Source organism: Neolamprologus multifasciatus, chromosome 10, assembly GCF_963576455.1.
Source record: "Neolamprologus multifasciatus chromosome 10, fNeoMul1.2, whole genome shotgun sequence".
In the NCBI taxonomy this organism is placed as follows: Eukaryota; Metazoa; Chordata; class Actinopteri; order Cichliformes; family Cichlidae; genus Neolamprologus; species Neolamprologus multifasciatus.
The window spans coordinates 52794-71381 of NC_140448.1; the positions used below are offsets into that span (position 1 = coordinate 52794).

Below are 18588 nucleotides of genomic sequence, written 5' to 3' on the forward strand. Positions count from 1 at the left end.
TCAAGTTAACAAAAATGTAATAACTTAGCAGAAATGCAATAACTAATAAACATAACAATTCAGCAGAAATGTTGTAGTTTACCAGAAGCCACAACTTAGCAGAAATGTAATAATTTAGAATAACATAACTTAACATAACATAACATAACAAACAAAAGTAGTGTAACCTAGCAGAAATAATATAATTTAGTAGAAAATTAAAAACTTAGCAGAAATGTAATAATTTAGAATAACATAACTTAACATAACATACTTAACATAACATAACAAACAAAAGTAGTGTAACCTAGCAGAAATAATATAATTTAGTAGAAAATTAAAAACTTGCCAGAAATATTACAACTTATCAGAACTGCTATAATTTTGCAGAAATGTAATAATTAGGCAAAACTGTCAACAGATAACAACTGAAAAGGCTGAAGTAACCTCAAAGTTACTTGTTTAACTGTGAAAAATTACCAGAAACATTAGAAAAGGAAGAAAATCACCCAGCAGATAAACTGATGTGGAACAAAACCAAGGTAAAATTGCAGAGTTTACACAGCTGGTGAAATCTAAAAATGGCAAAAAAAAAAAAAACCCAAAACAAAAACAAAACCCACACAAACAACATTTAGGTAATACAAGATGCACAAGATGCTGCGGTCAGAGATAAAAACACCCAAAAATAATGTTATTGAAATGCCAAAGAGTGGCAGAAAGTTTAGAAAGTAGAAAACCAGTAGTAGAAAAGTAGAACATTCAAATATTTTTAGAAACATATGATACAAAATATTTACTCAGTTGTTTCCAATGATTACAATAATGGCATACAGAAATAAAAATCCCATTTGGGACAAACAGAATAATATTAATAGAAAATGCAAATCAAATGAATCTAACATCTATACAAACAATTGAAGCATCTGTTGGAATAGTGAACATATCCTTGTTTGCCATGTTTATGTTTATGGCCCTAAGATGCGCAGACACATGATAGGCTATTAACTGCAAAAATATACACATATATAAACAGCAAGTGAAGGACAAAAATACATCCTCTGATTTGCTGGAGTTTTGTGTAAATACCATTTGGCAAGGATAAACAACATGTTCCAATGCCACATTAAAATTTTCATAAGCTTCATTTTTTCAATTAGTTTACAGTTTCCTGATTTGATGATAAATCTGTACCGAAATGAAGTCCACATTGTGATATATTTGAGGTGTGGAGAGTCACACAGCTGAACAATCGATGTGCATATTTAAAGAAACAGGAATCAAATAAAGAACATTGTTGTGGAATAAATTACACTGAAAAATAATCACTGCTTTGCGTTAGAGAGTGACTTATGATGAGGTATTAATTGGGTTAACTTTACCTCTAACAGCTTTTCACATAGTGCTGTGACCAGGGTGAAATCCATCATAAAGTAACTGTAAACAGTAGAACCATTAGCATGAATGTTATGGTTCTACCCTGATCAAAACTCAAGTCAGCTGTGTGACCTGATATAAAATGATAAAGAGGAACACATATAAATGACCTTTATGAACTTTTCAAAATGACTTTATATGCCTGACCCATTATCTATATATATTAGAGCAGATGTGGAAAACCACTGTTAGACCTACTCTATACTAATGTAGTTACTGACACCCCATACTAAGGCAGGATTCATACAAACACACATTATTTATTCTCTTAAACACTTTCTTTTTTCACATTTTGAGATTGTGTAATCTCTATAAAGAATACGTGTAATGGTTCAATAGATATAGTTATTTAAATGTCCATAATAATCACATGATCATTTTTGTACATCCTACAATTCAAGATTTAGAGCTGTGTGTTTGTATGAATTCAGCTTGCTATACTTATAGACTTAGATATATTAATCCACTATTTACCCAAACAAGTTACATTGTTTGGGTAAATAGATTGGGTTTGTCCTACAAAATAATTATTCAACAATAAAAAAAAAAAACACAAAAAACATCTGCACATTAATCCAGAGTTCAGTTTCATATGTCTGATATTGTTTGTTAAATCTGGTGACACAAACACAGTCAAAAATTCATTGCTAGCGTGACATGTGGTCCTTTTTGCCTTTGACCAATGATATGCTGGTTACTTGGACCAGTTTAGTATTTGCTGTCACAGAGGAATGTTAACCATAAATCCAAAAGACAAAACTGAAAAAAAATGTTAATTGCAAACATGTTTTTGCTTAGTAAAAGGATTGAAATTACATGGAAACTGTCACCTTAAAGCCTCATTGTAAATATCATCACAAACAGATGTTTTCCACACAGTTAACAAAGCTCCACCACATCCGATCACTGCATATAAATCTAAAAGAAAACAAAATTTTTTTTTAAAACAATAAAATTAACACAAGGGAAGACTTTTGATTTAATAACTAAGCTTAAAATAAGTGTTACCTTTGAATATTTGTGGGAAAAATCTGATGCTACCCCAAGAATACAAAGCCACACTGGAAACGATGACAGGCTTGCAGCCCTCTGTCTTCCTGGAGTGAGGTGCCTGATCAGTAGCAGTGAGTTGACAGAAGTCGGTGTCTGTAAGAGTGGCCAAACACTGATACTCTGTCCACTTGTGTAGAGTCTAAGAAGCTGGAATGCAGGCACACTGTACGAGCTTGTTCTAAAAAATACAGAAAAAGGAACATTTTATTTGTGTTAAGGCTTAAAAACTACAAATAAGTTATACAATGAACAATGTTGAAATACCTTATAGGTGCTGCAGGCCACATAACCAGAATCCAGAGCAATCTCACACTCACATGATGGTGAGGAAAGACATGAGCTCTGCAATGAGGTTTGAATGTCTCAGTTGGGACACTGAAGAACTCAGAAGACAGCAATACCTGCACAGAGAGACAGAGTAGAAAAAGCATAGATTTGTAATCCATAATGTGAATTAAAACTCAAAAAGTGTCAACAAGTATAATCATTTGAGTGTGGAATTATTTGTGCAATAAACAGGATTTAAATTAATTAATTGAATTAAAAACACTGACATTTTTTATCAAAGATAAAGAATCATACCTCTCTCTGCTCTGAGGATCACTGAGCATCTCTGACAGGAAATACAGTTTCCTCAGTATGAGTCATCATTGATGGTCTCAGAGGTGTGTAGTGTGGCAGCATGATGATGGTCTCCAGATCAGGCAGGAGGTCAGGTGATGGGTGTGTCATCTTCTCCATTGAAGACACACTGGTATGGCAGTTCATAAAACAGCAGTCTCTGTGTGGCATGTAGTTATCTGTGCAGTCCAGCACTGATGGATCAGGTTTGGCTCAGCAGTTCATGAAGATGGTGTTAAGATGTTGTTGTTTCAGCTGAGGATGGTGAAGTTTGAAGGTTTTCCCACAAAGGAAACAGGACTGTGTGTGCCCTGTCTGAAAAAAATACATCTACAAAACATAAAGTGCTTTTAACACCACCCACCCTCCCCACCCACCCATCTCAGCCCCCAAGTGTCTATGTAATGCTGGTATGGGGTGTCAGTTACTAAATCTAATTAGTGCGTCAGAAAGCGGGGGCTACACCTAAAGCCCCCGCTTTCTGATGTCTTTGTTTATTAGCAGCTTTTTCCAGCTGCTCAGAGAATTCTGACTTGGCCTTTATCCACCCAAACCCAAACCCACCCGGATAAAGGCCAAGTCAGAAAATGGATGCAGAAACTTTCCATGTACTTCTAAATCAGTTTTTATACATATTCTGTAAGCTGTAAAAATGTTTTTCTCTACATAATGTATCATCATAGACATCTCTGGTAGCCTAAAGATAGTTTAAAACCTTTACATTTTTTTACCTGTAAAACATGATAAGCAAAACCTCATTCATCCCAAAAACATTTGATTCTACAAAATTTACTATAATCAAGAAAATATAATTGTCTGTATTTATTCATGTGACCCATAATAAATACCTGCATTTATCTGGAATTTATTTATTTACTATTTCATATTTGAAAGCCCTTGGAGGGGAAGATCTTGTTTGTTGAGATACAAACGTCAAAGTAAAAAAAGTATCAAAAAAGGAGATGACAATTAACATCCATGAAAAAATGCATTAGTAGATTTAGTCATTTAAAACATGAGAATAAAAAAAAATTATGTCCGTTTAATACTTTTTGCAGCATATTTCAGATCTGAGGTGCATGATAACAGAAAGCAGATCTCCCGGCTCTGCATGAAGTACAGCCATGATTTGGTGAAATGATTAATAACATTGCAATAAGAAAGGGTCTTCTTACAGACAGAGTAGGGAAGACAATTTTTTCAATGAAAAATCTTTTTCATGCTCTACAATCAGTAAACTCTGTAACAAACATGATCTGTAATTGTTTCAAAACTCACCACACGACTTCATGATTGGCTTGAGGACAGGACACAAAACACAGGGTTGTGGTAACTGTAATATGTTCTCAGAACACCTGAATGGAGGCTTTTCTGTGGCTGAGAAATAAAAATCAGGTCAAGCAGGGTGTTCTTGTCTGTAGTGGCAGAAGTGATCAGCTGTGAATACCCTCTAGATTGAAACTGCTCCAGAATCTGTTTTCTTCCACTCTGTAACTGGTTCTCATTAAAATCTCCACACACAATTATTGGGTGACAGTCCATTATTTCAAGTGAATCTAAAAGACTTACCAGGTTTTGCATGAACGGTGTCAAACTGTAGTCTGGAGGTCTGTACACAACCACAATGAGCGCAGGGAATGGAGCCTGAACCTTCAACACTAAAAACTCAAGATCAGTGACATTATGCAGAAACTGTTTTACCTGAACCTGAAAATGATTCCTCAAATACACAACAACTCCACCACCACTTCTGCTGGCCATGTGAGGAAAGTTTGTGTAGGACACATGTCTGTTGCGTTTGAACATGGTGTAGCCGTCCAAATGAAGACTATCTGCAACAAAGGAGCCTTGGAGGTGAGACTCTGTGAGACACAAAACATCTGCTAAACACATTTCATGATGACTCTTGATGTCGCTGATGTGAGATGGCAAACCCTCTGTATTGTGTTGGATCAGTGTAAGAGTGTCAGGTCTGCTGGCTGTTTCTCTGACCTGAAGAAGAGGCATCATTTCCTCAACGCTGGCTTGTCTCATGGTTTGGAGCACTGCAGTTACCTCGGGATTGGCGTAAATCTTTTTCTCATCCAAGTCCTGTAGATAGAGTCCACTGAGAGACGTCACCCTGCTGAGAGCAACATAAGCCATACCTGGTTCAAAAATGTTCTTCATTGAAACTACAGCTGTCTGTGTTGTAAGACCCTGGGTTTTGTGAATTGTGCAGGCGAATGCTAGCTTTACAGGAAACTGTCTGCGTACCGCTCCTTTAAACTTCAGACTCTCCTCTGCTCTCTCAATGTAAACCAGATCATCAGATGCTGCATTAGCACTGCGGTTGTGTCTTACATAGGCTGCCGGTTGTCCATTCTGAGGCCCAGTTTAATTATTTGTCCATCATTTTCAGATCTCACCACCTTTACCAGTATACCAAAAGCACCGTTGACCAAACCGTTTAGTGTGTCCAAGTTTCTGGTCAGCATCACTCGAGCTCCTTCAGCGACGTTCAGAGTGTCGGGTAAATCATTTCGCCCACCTGTAAATGGTTTGTCTCTTCGTGCCATTCTGCCTGTACGTTTATCCTTCTGGAAATCGTCTGCAGTGATGATTATGATGTTTGAATGAAGCTTCTTCAGGGTATCTGTGTTATGGGATTCCACATTCTTGTTGGTGGCATAAATGTGTAAGACCTCAGTTGGACATTCTTCTGGTGCAGTCACAGCCTGTGACAACAAATCTCTGTCGCACTGAGAAAGCTCATCTGTCTTTTCTTTGACTCTAATCCTGTTCAACATCTCTGCAAAGGCCACATCATCTTTCTGACGCATGATCTCGGTTAGAGTGATCATCTGAAAATGTTCCTGCCATAGGTCAATCTGTTCTGGATCGTAAACACACAGAGGTTTAGACTGTCGCACTGGTGGCAGCTGGTAAAAATCTCCAACAGCTAAAACTGACATTCCACCAAAAGGTCTCTGAGTGCCTTTGATTTGTTTCAGTCTTGCATCCACATAAGCAAAAAGGGGTTTTGAAACCATCGAAATCTCATCAATAACAATAATTTCTGCATTCATCAACTCAGATCTGACTTCATCCAGTTGATTACCAAGTCCTTGAATGGGTGGTTTCAGACTCCTGGGTAGTTTCAGTAGAGAATGTAATGTAGAGCCATTGATAGAAAAAGCTGCTGTCCCGGTAAATGAAGTCAGTAAAACAGTTGGATTTGATATGTCAGCTTCTTCTGCATTAGCAGGCAGTCTGCTCAGGATCTTTGATGCTTCAGAGTGAATACACTTAATCAGGTGTGACTTTCCAGTTCCCGCACCACCGTTGATATAGAAGAAAAATGGATCTGGGTTCAAACCACAAACTCGCTGAATACACCAGTCTCTTATGGCATAGAACACGCAGGCCTGCTTCTGGTTCAGATTCTGATACATGACACGTACCACAGCTGGATCTACTGCAGGTTGTTCTCTGATGGCTCTGATCTCTGTTACAGCATCAGACTGACGACTGTAGTCAGGGACATTCTCCTGTTCGTTCTCATCATCAGAATGTCTCTCAGGAAGATTCTCATCACATTGCAGCCTCACAACTTCAGATTCAGGAGCCAGATTACACCATTCATCAATCACAACATCCCTATTTTGTTCAAACTCTTCCAGTGCACTCTCAATATCCTCAGAGTTCTTCTCATACTTGTCTTTATTTCTTTTCACAATCCTTTTCACAGACTCACTGTGGTCTGAACATGGAAGTCGTACACAACCTGAGTTGTAGAAGGACTGATAGGTTTGGAACCCTTGTGGTTTCAGTTCCTGCTCTGATCTGTGTGGAAGGTAAAGCCTCAACAGTCGTCCATAATATTGCTCAGGATCTTTTTCTTGTGAGCAGTGGTAATACCTGATTATAGCTGGTTTATCATTCTTTCGCCTTTGTACAAATCCAAGCTGGTTTAGAAGAGGAAGCACATCTTTTCCTTCATTTGGACCACTCACCAACCTGCACAGCGCAGCAAAATCAGCCAGCGACATTTCCTCATATTCTGGTGTCTCAGGTCTGCATTTGTATTTATCACTCAAACTTGTCATCCAAATATTACAACTGTCATGTGTTGTGGTTTCCAGATAGCTCATGGGGCGACTCATTTTTACTGGGTTATCATCTGTTGGTACAAATACAACACTGCGGGAACATTTTTTCATTTTTAGGCCACAGACTCGAGTCACACACTCCTGTGCACTGATTTCTCTCTTTTTTGAGTAAGCCTGCATCACAGCTCTCATTTCATCACATTCATTGACCGTGTTCTTTGCAGAGTTATCAATAACTGTCTTCAGGTATTCAGAGAGGCCAGATTCTTTCTTCGTTATATATTTACAGAGGTATTCTATACATGAATAGGCATTCAAAATTAATGAGACATCTAAATTTGCGTTCCAGGCTTCAAGCAGGTGTGGGTTGTAATTGTTGATCCAACAGTCCTTTGGGTCACGTTTCAGAATCAGCGCTGTTTTCTTGTTTATGTCTTGGAGGCATTGTTCATACTCATTCATTGTCAAGTTGCATCGTGACAGAATCTGCTCTATGGTGAGCGAAGCAGCTTCAGGTTCCTTCAGCAGGTTCATCAAAGGTCTGAGTTTGGCTTTTGCAGCTTCAGTGTCTGAATCCTCATCCTGTCTCACAATCATTGTTCTTGTGGCTGGTGGTTTTGGAAACCCAAATCTACAACCAGAGTTCACACTCTTAAAGCATGTTTTTGTGTGGCTTTTGCTGTGCTTTTGTAGTTCAGTGACTTTTTTGTGCAGTTCAGGTTGTTTTTCTGGATCAGGGAGTTGAGCTGAGATGTATCTGTCCACAAAGTCACAGACAGTTTGGTCGTCATCCACATCTACTTCTACCTTTTCTCGAATCCACAGCAACATGTGTATATGCGGACTACCTCTGTGCTGGAACTCAACTCTGTAAAAGTAATCAATGATTTCACCAAGGGGCTGTGCAGGAGAAAAAAGCAAATCTCTGAACAAAGCCTCAACACGCTTATCAAACATTCGCATGGTGGTTACTGGATTTGATCTTAGAATTTCACACTTTTCTGACCAGTCCAGGGCTTCAAAATCAACCTCTTCACCTTGCTGTCTCTTTATTGCTTGAATCACTTCAGGCCATCTCATCTCAGCAGCAGAGAAAGTGACAAAGAACTGAGGTGTTCCTATTTGACGAACCATACTGAATAAATCTCTCGTAGTTTTCTGCCAGTAAGCTGGAGTTCCTCTGAGTGGCTGCATAAATCTGATTGCATCTTTATTTCTTACCAGCTTCTCTACTTCTGTCTTACTTTGTAACATTCCTGATGTGATTTTGCGTCCATCTTTGGTCATAGTTTTACCTTTCCTTAGCTGTATTGTCATGCTGGAATTAGCCAAGTGTATTTCAGTGACAAACTGTGAGAAAAACAGGTAATTTGTGTCTTTAGCAAATCTTGCGTCAATGTTGAAAAGCCTTGACTTGAAGTAAGCACTTGGTGTGAGTTTAAGAAGTCTCTTTTCATCCAGTGTATTCTGACCAGTAGGAAACTGCACAGGAAATGCCATCGCTTCCAAATGAGGAGTTCTGAAGAAGCTAACAGGATTGTTTCTTTCTGCAGGAGCCACACAATATGTGTTATCAGTGAAACAGAGAATCTCTTCTGAAATGTCTACAGGCTGCAGACAACTTTCTAGAGCAAAACCTCCATTGTTCAAATCACTTTCTGGTTCATCTGGATTTTGTTCCTCTGGTTGTTCATCACAGGATGCCATATTAATATCATGGTCACTTTCAGACTCACCTTCGAACAAAAGGGCATCTTTTTCATAGTTGTCAATTTCCATTAAATCTGCTTCATCATAATCATCGCTTCCCATGCTGGCTTCATCACTGCTGTCATCATCAGGTAACGTTGGATCACAAAGCAATGCATCATCTCTGATAACAACATCTGTGTACTGTGGGTGAATCTGTTTGAGTTTACGCAGAGCTTCAATGAGTTTAGACCAGGTGACAGTCTGGAACAGCTGATGGCCTTTGTAGCACAGTCGTCTTTTCAGCTTGATCCTCATTATCTGTGATTGGCTTCTGAGCCTTGGTAAACAGTCAACTGTTTGTTGGACTTCAGATGGTACACACACCACATTACCACGTATGAGTCTTTGTCTGCCCTTTGGAAGTGGAATAATCTTAGCAAATGGTATGCATTTGGCAATCAGATGTCTCTCCAGAATGTTGAGATCACACAGTTCAGCTGGAATATCCTGCAGTTCTAAACCGTTAATAGCAGCAAGCCTTGGCATGCGTCCACTTTTGAGGGAACTGTGACACGTGTGACAGATATACTCCTTTTTTCTCTCAACAGGAAAGCTGCAGTGATCATTACATGCTTCATCACACATATGAACAAATTTACCAGTAAGACACTGTTGAGCTACAGTTTGGTGTTTTGAGTAATTTTCTCTTTTGCAGATTTTCACCTGATTAGGAAAAGAAGCTTTTAGACAAACAGTACAAACATAAGATGGTGCTGACTTAATGTTGGATCTGAAACGAGATATGGCCTCATTCATTAAACTGTTCTCTGGATGAGACTGTAAACTTTCAGCTGGTCGATGTATCTGACGATATTTTCTTTTTATGTTCATTGCACATCTGATATTATGGATCTGTCTAAAAGAAAAACTGTTCCAATATTTTACTCTCATTCGTTCTCTCATATTGTCCTTGTGTTGCTGCTGAAATTGTCTCTCTTCTCCATAACGCTTAGTGATGTAACTTTTTTTTTTCTGTCTAAATTCTACACTTTCCTTATATAGGTTAGAAACATATGACCTCATGTAAGCTTTATGTTTCTCTCTGAATCCAGCACAAGTTCTGTAATTTCTTCTTATACGTTCCTTCTGCTGTTCTTTGAACATAGGAGATTGTCTATAAGATTCTTTATATGTTTTTCTCATATGTTCCTTCTGCTTTTCTCGGAAAATGGGAGATTCTCTATATGTTCTTGTTATACGTGCCTTCTGCTTTTCTCGGAAAATGGGAGATTCTTTATATGTTCTTGTTATACGTTCCTTCTGCTTTTCTCTGAATGAAGAATCTTCTTTATACATCCTTATGACACGTTCTCTTTTTCTCTCTCTAATTTTAGCACTATCTCTATAGATTTTTCTAAAATGTTCTCTCTGTTTCTCTCTATATGTAGCATTGAGTTTACACAGATTATTTTTGTACACACTCTTCTTCTGTCTGTGATCAGGATCATTAGACTTTCTACTAGAATCTTTTTTCTTTGCCTTAAAGCTTTCATCAAAAGTGTACATCTGCCTTTCTTTCTTTTTCTGATTTTCCTTTCTCTGTGGTAGTTTTTCTTGGACCAATAGTCGTCTCCTAATCTTTCTCCTTTGCTGTTTATTATGCTTCAACAGTTTATGTGAGAGTTCCTCTGTTGTCTTAGTTAAACAGGAGGCAGTGTTTAAATCATTCTGAGGAACAGAATCTTTTGTTACCTGAGTGTCTCTTACAGAAGATGCAGAGGTTTCTATTTCCAAATAATCAGAAGGACGATTGTTCAGCTCAGCAGCTGGCTCATTTGAATAATCCACTCTGGATGACATCACTTCAGTAGCTAAAGTGTCGGTCACAGTTTTCTGTGTCTGCTCAGTGGATTTTGGGGTTTCAAATTCAGGTTCATTTAAAGCTGGTGCTGGAACAGTTGTAGCTGTTTGTCTGCTTTCATCAGCATTTCTTTGGTCAGCAACGTTTTCACTGTGGAACTCAACAGGCTGTAGCTCATAAGTGCAGGTTGGTGCGATGCTAAACATTCGGTACAAATGTTTGATCCTGTCAATCATGTCGTTAAGACGTGTGAATTTTAACATAACTGCAGTTCCACCACTTACACCTAGTGACAATGGCATTCCTGTAGACTTACGTGGGTGAGGGTCAAAGTATGCGTATTCACCTGAAGTCAGCCTGCAAACTGCGATGACTGTTCCTCCCATGACTAGCAAAGCGTAGCGAAACTCTGACGCCAAACACTGTAGTCCCTGTTCCAGGCTCGGAAGATGATCTGTACCATCAAATGTGCCATAACGAGCAAACTGAGACATATCGACTTGATACTCGTGTCTGCGGCTGGTGACCACTGTGGGAAGCTCATCACAGGCTAGAAACACGCTGTTCACAAACCTCTTTCTGGCATCTGAATACACGGCATGGCCTTTGTCCAACACACGGTTAAGATCTGCTCTGGTAATGAATTCATCCTCGTGTAAGAATGACAGGAAAACCAAACTGTTCGCCATGCATTGCTGATTCCTGTACTTTCCATACTTAGCAGAGGCCTGGCTTCGGGATGCACAGATGCTACTCACTCGTGGACGACTTTCACTGTTTGTAACCTGTACATGAGACGGTCCTGGAGCTTCTCCATCATGCTGCGTTTGCAGAGTTACCTGGGGTTCAGTCTGGATTACCTGCTGTACTTTAGCATTTGGCACAGATGATGAGCAAACACCTCTCTTTACCACATCTGCATAAGACACTGCGGCTGTCTGAACGCTGCTCTGCACTTCTGGACTGGGAATACTTGTAACAGACACATTTACCTCCTCACCGCTCTGAGAAACATTTACCTGTTCTTTCTGCTTTTGCCATCTAAGCTTCTGGGACTGCGACCTTTGACCTTTTCTTGGCATTTTATTGAAGTACAAACTGGACCTTTTATGTATTTATACACAAATGTAAACAAAACTCAACCTGTAAACACTGAAAAACTAATGACACCTCAAGTTTCTATTAAATCAGAGATTTATCAGAATTGATGTAAAAGGCTGACTTAAATACAAACTCAATATAAAAGTTATTTAAAGTTCTTTGAAAACACTTTGGTCTGTTTTATTGTAGCTTTTTCAAAAACTGTATATTATTACTTCTTATATTTTTTTTTAAACCAGAATGGATAACAAATAGGTCTATAGTTCTGTAATGTAATATGCAGAATAAATCTCAACAATTAATCAACAGGCTATAATAAAACTTTTAAGCTTTTAAGTAGACTTTGTGTAAATCTTTCAGATATTTAAAATTTAAAGCAAATATAAGGAGCTGTGATGGTGCGGTGATCAGATGACAGGCAATGGGGATTCTTCAGCTGGATGTTCTGCAGCAGTCAGGAAACAGGAAGTCTGGGTTCTCAGGTCAGCCTCTAGATGACAATTGTAACTGAATACTTACACTGAGTGACAAAAATGGGTTTGTCCTTAAATAATAATAGTATAAACTTGTAGTCAAATGTTATAGCCAATGAAACAGACTTGAAAAATGTATATGAATCAAATTTAATATTTATCTGAATACAGCAGTCTGAATGTATGTATTACAAAATAACCAGATTATCTTACTACAAATAAATCTCAACAAAGGTGTATATTTTATATAATTTATCCAAGTAATTGCACTTGTAAGCCAAACTATCACTGTTTATTTCAAAGTGTAATGCAAAATTAAAATGACAAATGTAGGGCTCTGTAAGTAGTTTCTACAGTGAGTTCTACTGTACTGTATATTCAACTTTTTACTTGTAATTTCCAGCAAAATGAGTGGATATGAGAGAGTTTAACAACAGGAAAGAAGGAGCAGTGAGAGCAGAGATCTCTCAGATTTCTGAAAACAGATCGACGAAGTTGTGGTAACTTCAATTTCCAAAAACTTGGTTCCTTGTCAACCTTAGATTTCTTGTCAAACTTCGATTTCTTGTCAACCTTAGATTTCTTGTCAAACTTCGATTATTTGTCAACTCAGGTTCAAGCTTGTCAAAATTAGATAGAGCTCATGGCGGAGAATGATAGAAGATAGAATGGCTTGTCAACAAAGATGGAGCAGGGAGAGGGAGAGTGATAGGACAGACTGAATTGCTTGTCAACGATAGAGGGAGAGGGTTTTCTGCAGCAGGTCACCTGTAAGACAAAAAGGGACTGGAATTAGGCATATTTCCAATAAACATGGCTTTCCAGTATTTTTCGGACTATAAGTCACACTTAAAATCCTTTAGTTTTCTCAAAAATCAACAGTTTACCTTATGTATTAATTCTGGCTGTGCTTACTGACCTCAACCCAATTTTATGTGCTACACAGCTCTCAAACCTGTCAAAATGTTTTAGTATGACTTTGGAAAGCTACAAAGCTGCAGCGCTTGATGGATTGTTGGAGCATTACAGCTACAGTAGTCAGCAGCCTCGCCGAGTAATTCGTATTGTGCTTAAACATAATATTATGGTGTGTGTATGAGGACCTGGCATCTGTTTACAGACATGCGTACAAAGCAGATTTCAAGCCGATCAATCAATGAAGAATTTGATAGATTTGTGGAAGAGGACTGAACAGAAAAAGATTGTAAGTGTACAATCTTTTATTCTAAGTACTTTATACATATAAAAAGTGTATTGTGTATTGTACACATATAAAAAGTGTATTGTTATGTGTTACCACTGAAAAATGTTGAGAGTTACTGTGAATGAGTTGAATAGTTTGAGTTATCTGAATATTTGGTTAGCTGCATATGCCTTATAATCCGAAAAATACAGTACACACAGGGCTTTACATATTGAAGAGTTCCACAGTACATTATTGGACTGAACTGATTGAAAATGCTCAAAAATGGTGGTGGAACTATTCTAAAGAAACTTTTACATTCTATCAACACAATAAAAACAAACAGTGTCTATAAACTTAAACCAAGATGTGCTGAGATGTGCTGCTGTTGAGAGTTATTGTAAATGAGTTGAATAAAGTTTGACTTATCTGTTTTGTTTGGCTTAATGTGCCTTAGAATTTAGTGCGCCTTACAGTCCGAAAAATACAGAACATATATATCATTACACACTGAAGAGTTGTACAGTACATTATTAGATTCAACTGAATGAAAATGTTTAACATATGGTGGTGGAACATTTCTAAGGACATTTTTGCATTCTATTAACACAATAAAAACAAACAGAGTCTGTAAACCAAGATGTGGTGCTACAGTAACTTACTATAAACATTATATGGTCAAGCTAAACCCACACAATGAAGTTAGAGCAGACAGTTTCAGACTACCTGCTTTAAACACTTCACATGCACTCAACTCACATGTTCCTAAATGCCCAAAGGTCTCAAATTCCCGTTTCTGTGTGTACTTACCTGGTACAACAGTATATCATAATGTCTGGGGAGCCGTTAACATAAAAGTAACAAATAATTTACTCAGTATGACATTTGGCAAAATGAAAAATTTGGAGACAGATGACTCCTATACAGCAGTTTCTACATTTTTCAGTCAAATATGGGGCATGTTTAATACACACTCCGCTAAATCTACAATAAACAAACAAACAATAAACTTAGCATGGCCGATATTAGGGCCTAATTAAAAATGTAGCATGATGATAAGAGAGATCTGTAAGTCTGGAAATGTTTACATAGACTTTTCTAGGATTTGATGATTGCCAAGAGCTGTGCTCACTCACTGCACTACACTGAATCTCCTATAATGAGAAACATTTCCCCGCATTGCACCTCAGACAAACCTTTACTTACCAGACTCGAGACGATCAGATCAGCAGTCTAGAGAAAGGAAACAATTCATCAGATCACTGTTTGATGATTCAGACTGTTGAGCCTCTTCACACACAATCCAACTTACAGTGACACAAATTAACTAGTAAAATTCTCAATTTATTTAAGGCTTTATGAGCTGAATTTAATTGCAGAGTCTCAGATGGCATGTTTAATAACATGTTAACATGTTAATTAACATGTTTAATAAAAACATTCATACTACAGAATTGCAAAGAATAGGCACCAATATTTGTTGGCACAAATGCAGGATATACCAAATATTTTCGTACACAGAAGCTTTGTGGCTCCAACATTTTCTATCACAAGTCAGTTCTAATAACATGTGAAGAACGACAACTTTTAATCTCATTTCAGATTAAAAATGTTGAATACAAATTAATTATTTAAATCAGAAGCAACAGAAAACCACAACAACAACAGTGGCACACCATTTTTCTAATGAAAATTTCTTAAAATATTACGCTAAAAAGTCATTCCATTGTACTTGTTGCTAACAATATTTATGTTTTGCAGTATATCCCTTTTTGGCAACATTTATATTTAATTTTAAAACATTGGCTTTAATATACCTACTCACAACTGTACTTCTCTTGCATTTTATTATTGCTTAAGCATTTAAGCTATCACTTACAGTCACTCAGGCAAAATACTTCTAGTGTTTCGACTTCATGCTAATTCATAAGTGGGATGAAAGAGACAATAAAAATCGATAGCTGTGGTGCTCTTAAGTGTTTAAGGTACCACCTATACTTACCTAAAGCACTTTCATAGTTTTGTTTGATACTTAAATCCACAAACATAAGGAGAAATCAAACAACTGCATAAAGATATCTCTGACATTTAACTATGTTTGGACTTGATAAGCCATCAAAAATTAAAATCAGAGAAAAATGGGCTATTAAACTTCATTGACAATTTCAGGGGCAGTCAGTGGTCCTGTGTGGGGGCTTTGCTGCTACAGATTCTAAATCCTGACTATTTGTTTTTGCCCATGAGTGAATGGCAAGATGACACAGGTAAATTACTAAACATTACCATTACTGTCTACTTACCAGCAAAGGCAAAACCAAAGATCTGTTCACTCTGTGTAACAAAAGACAAAGAACAAAAATACAGGATCAGACAACTCCAATCAGCATTAGAGTCAATACTGCATCACTCTCTGTAGTCAAAAAGATTCCGGAAACTTCTTTGTTTACCACAGCTGGAATACAAACAACAACTCTCCTCTGTTTTTCTTTAAAGATTATCATCTTCATAAAAGGTAATATGCAGTTTTATTCATTTGCAATAAGCCACACAAGTTTCTGATTCATGTAATGCTCCAAAATTTAGGTTCGATTACTTAAGAGAGTAGATATCGTAACCAATGATTTGCAACACCTAGCACTGCACACTTTATCAAATGGTGATGTCACAATTTAAAAGTAGGTAACAATCACAAATGATAGCTTGTATGGAATGTTTGTAGGTTTTAACATTTGAGGTGGCCTGAATTCAAATTCTATTAACACAATAAAAACAAACAGAGTCTATAAACTTACACCAAGATGTGCTGCTACAATAACTTACTGTAAATATTACATGGTCCAACAAAACCAACACACTGAGGTTAGAGCAGACACTTTCAGGCCTACATCACAGGTTCCTTAATCCCCAAAGTTCTCAAATCACTGTTTCTGTGTGTACTTACCTGGGACAACAGTACATCATAATATCTGGGCACACAGAAACAGGGATTTGAGATCCGTTAACATAAAAGTAAACAATACTTTACTCAGTATGACTTTTGGCAAAATGAGAAATTTGGAGATGGATGGTTCCTACAAAGCAGTTTCTACATATTTCAGTCACATTTGGGGTATGTTTAATACACAGCCATAAGCACTCCAGTAAATCTAGGACGTACTTATAATGGCGGATTTAAAGGCCTAATTAAAAATGTAGTATGATGATAATTTCTTTGTAGATCATTTAATCATAAAATACAGAAATGAGTGCTGTATCTGTTTTAGATCTGTTTTAGATTTTTTTCAGTCATCAACAAAATCTTTAATTAAAAGACTAATTCAAGGAGCAGTTTTCAGACAGTGACTTAATTTAATGAAGGGAAAGAAGCTTTGGAAATCCACAAGGCCCTACTTGAAGACTTAATTGCACCTAAACTGCTGTTCATGAGCTGCTCTAATGTGAAATAATATGTGCTGCTACAATAACCTACCGACCTCTGTAGGTCTGGAAATGTTTACACAGATTTTTCTAGGATTTGATGACTTTCAATGATCACCAATAGCTGTGCTCACTCACTGCACTACACTGAATCTCCTATAATGAGAAATATTTCCCAGCACTGCACCTCAGAAAACCCTTTACTTACCAGACTTGAGACGATCAGATCAGCAGTCTAGAGAAAGGAAACAATTCATCAGATCACTGTTTGATGAGTCAGACTGTTGAGCCTCTTCACACACAATCCAACTTACTGTGACACAAATTAACTAGTAAAATCCTCAATTACTTTAAGCTTTTTTAAGTTTACTGTAGTCTAAAGAGGAGATAATTTAACTGCAGGGTCTCACATGGCTACAGCAAGTGTAATAAAAGCATTATTACTACAGAAATGCAAAGAACAGGCGCCAATATTTGTTGGCACAAGTGCAGGATACACCAAATATTTCCTACACAGAAGCCTTGTGGCTCCAACATTTTCTACAACAGGTCAGAGCTAATAAAGTAGCAAGTAGTAAGAAAACCAAAACTTTTAATGTCCTTTCAGGTTAAAAACATTAAATACAAAGTAATTCTTGAAATCAGAAGCAACAGAAAACCTCATCATGTTTTGTTAGTCTGATATGAATATGCAAATCCTAAAATACATGTAAATATTGACATGTTACAATAACAGAGGTGCAGAATGTTTTGTGATTAAAATTAAATGTATTAAAATATTACACTAAAAAGTCCTTTCATTGTACCAGTTGCTAGGAATATTTATGTATGTTGCAATGTCCATTTTTGGCAACATTTCTATTTAATTTTAAAACACATTATATTCACTAAATAAGTAATAAACTAATTAGACACACTGGTTGTAATGGACCTAACAAACACCTCTGGTTTTCTTCGTTTTTATTATTGTTAAAAGCTATTACTTATACCGAGTCAGGCAAAATACTTCCACAGTGTTCTGACTTTAATGTAATACATCAGCAGAATTTGAGAGACAATATAAATCAATACCTGTGCAGCTCTTAAGTGTTTGAGCAACCACTTATACTGACTCCCCTAAAACAATTTCATTGTTTTGTCTGCTACTTAAATCCACAAACATAAGGAGAAAATGAACAACTGTATAAAGACATCTAACATTTAACTATTTTTGGATTTGACTAACCATCAAAACAAAAAATTGAAATCATACATAAATGGGCTATTAAACTTCAGGGACATTTTCAGGGACAGTCAGAGGCCCTGTGTAGGGGCTTTGCTGCTACAGGTCACAAATCCTGTGTTTTTGCCAATCAGTAAATGGAAACATATCACAAAAAGTCAAACTACTGTATGTAAGTCGTCAAATGTGCTACGCAATGCCAGGTTCATACTGCTTCAGTTACAATCACTGTTTACTTACCAGCAAAGGCAAAACCAAAGATCTCTTTCACTCTGTGTAACAAAAGACAAAGCACAAAAACACAGAATGAGACAACTCAAATCAGCATCAGAGTCAATACTACATCACTCTGTGTAGTCCAAACAATGACAGCCGCTACTAAGTTTTAAAATTACTCTTATTAATCTTTCTGGGCCACAAAATAAACTTTTAACATATTTTAAGGTGAGAAAGTAACG

General features: G+C 37.1%; 1 long non-coding RNA gene across 1 annotated transcript; it reads right to left on the bottom strand.

Annotated features, from left to right (window-relative positions):
- Positions 1-1761: 1761 nt before the first annotated feature.
- LOC146509265 (uncharacterized) lies at positions 1762-4726 on the bottom strand. Its single transcript, XR_014876492.1, has 4 exons — positions 3052-4726; positions 2734-2870; positions 2425-2647; positions 1762-2334 (listed from the first exon to the last, which is right to left on the bottom strand). It is a non-coding gene; the product is annotated as an uncharacterized LOC146509265 (long non-coding RNA).
- Between the last annotated feature and the right edge of the window lie 13862 nt (positions 4727-18588).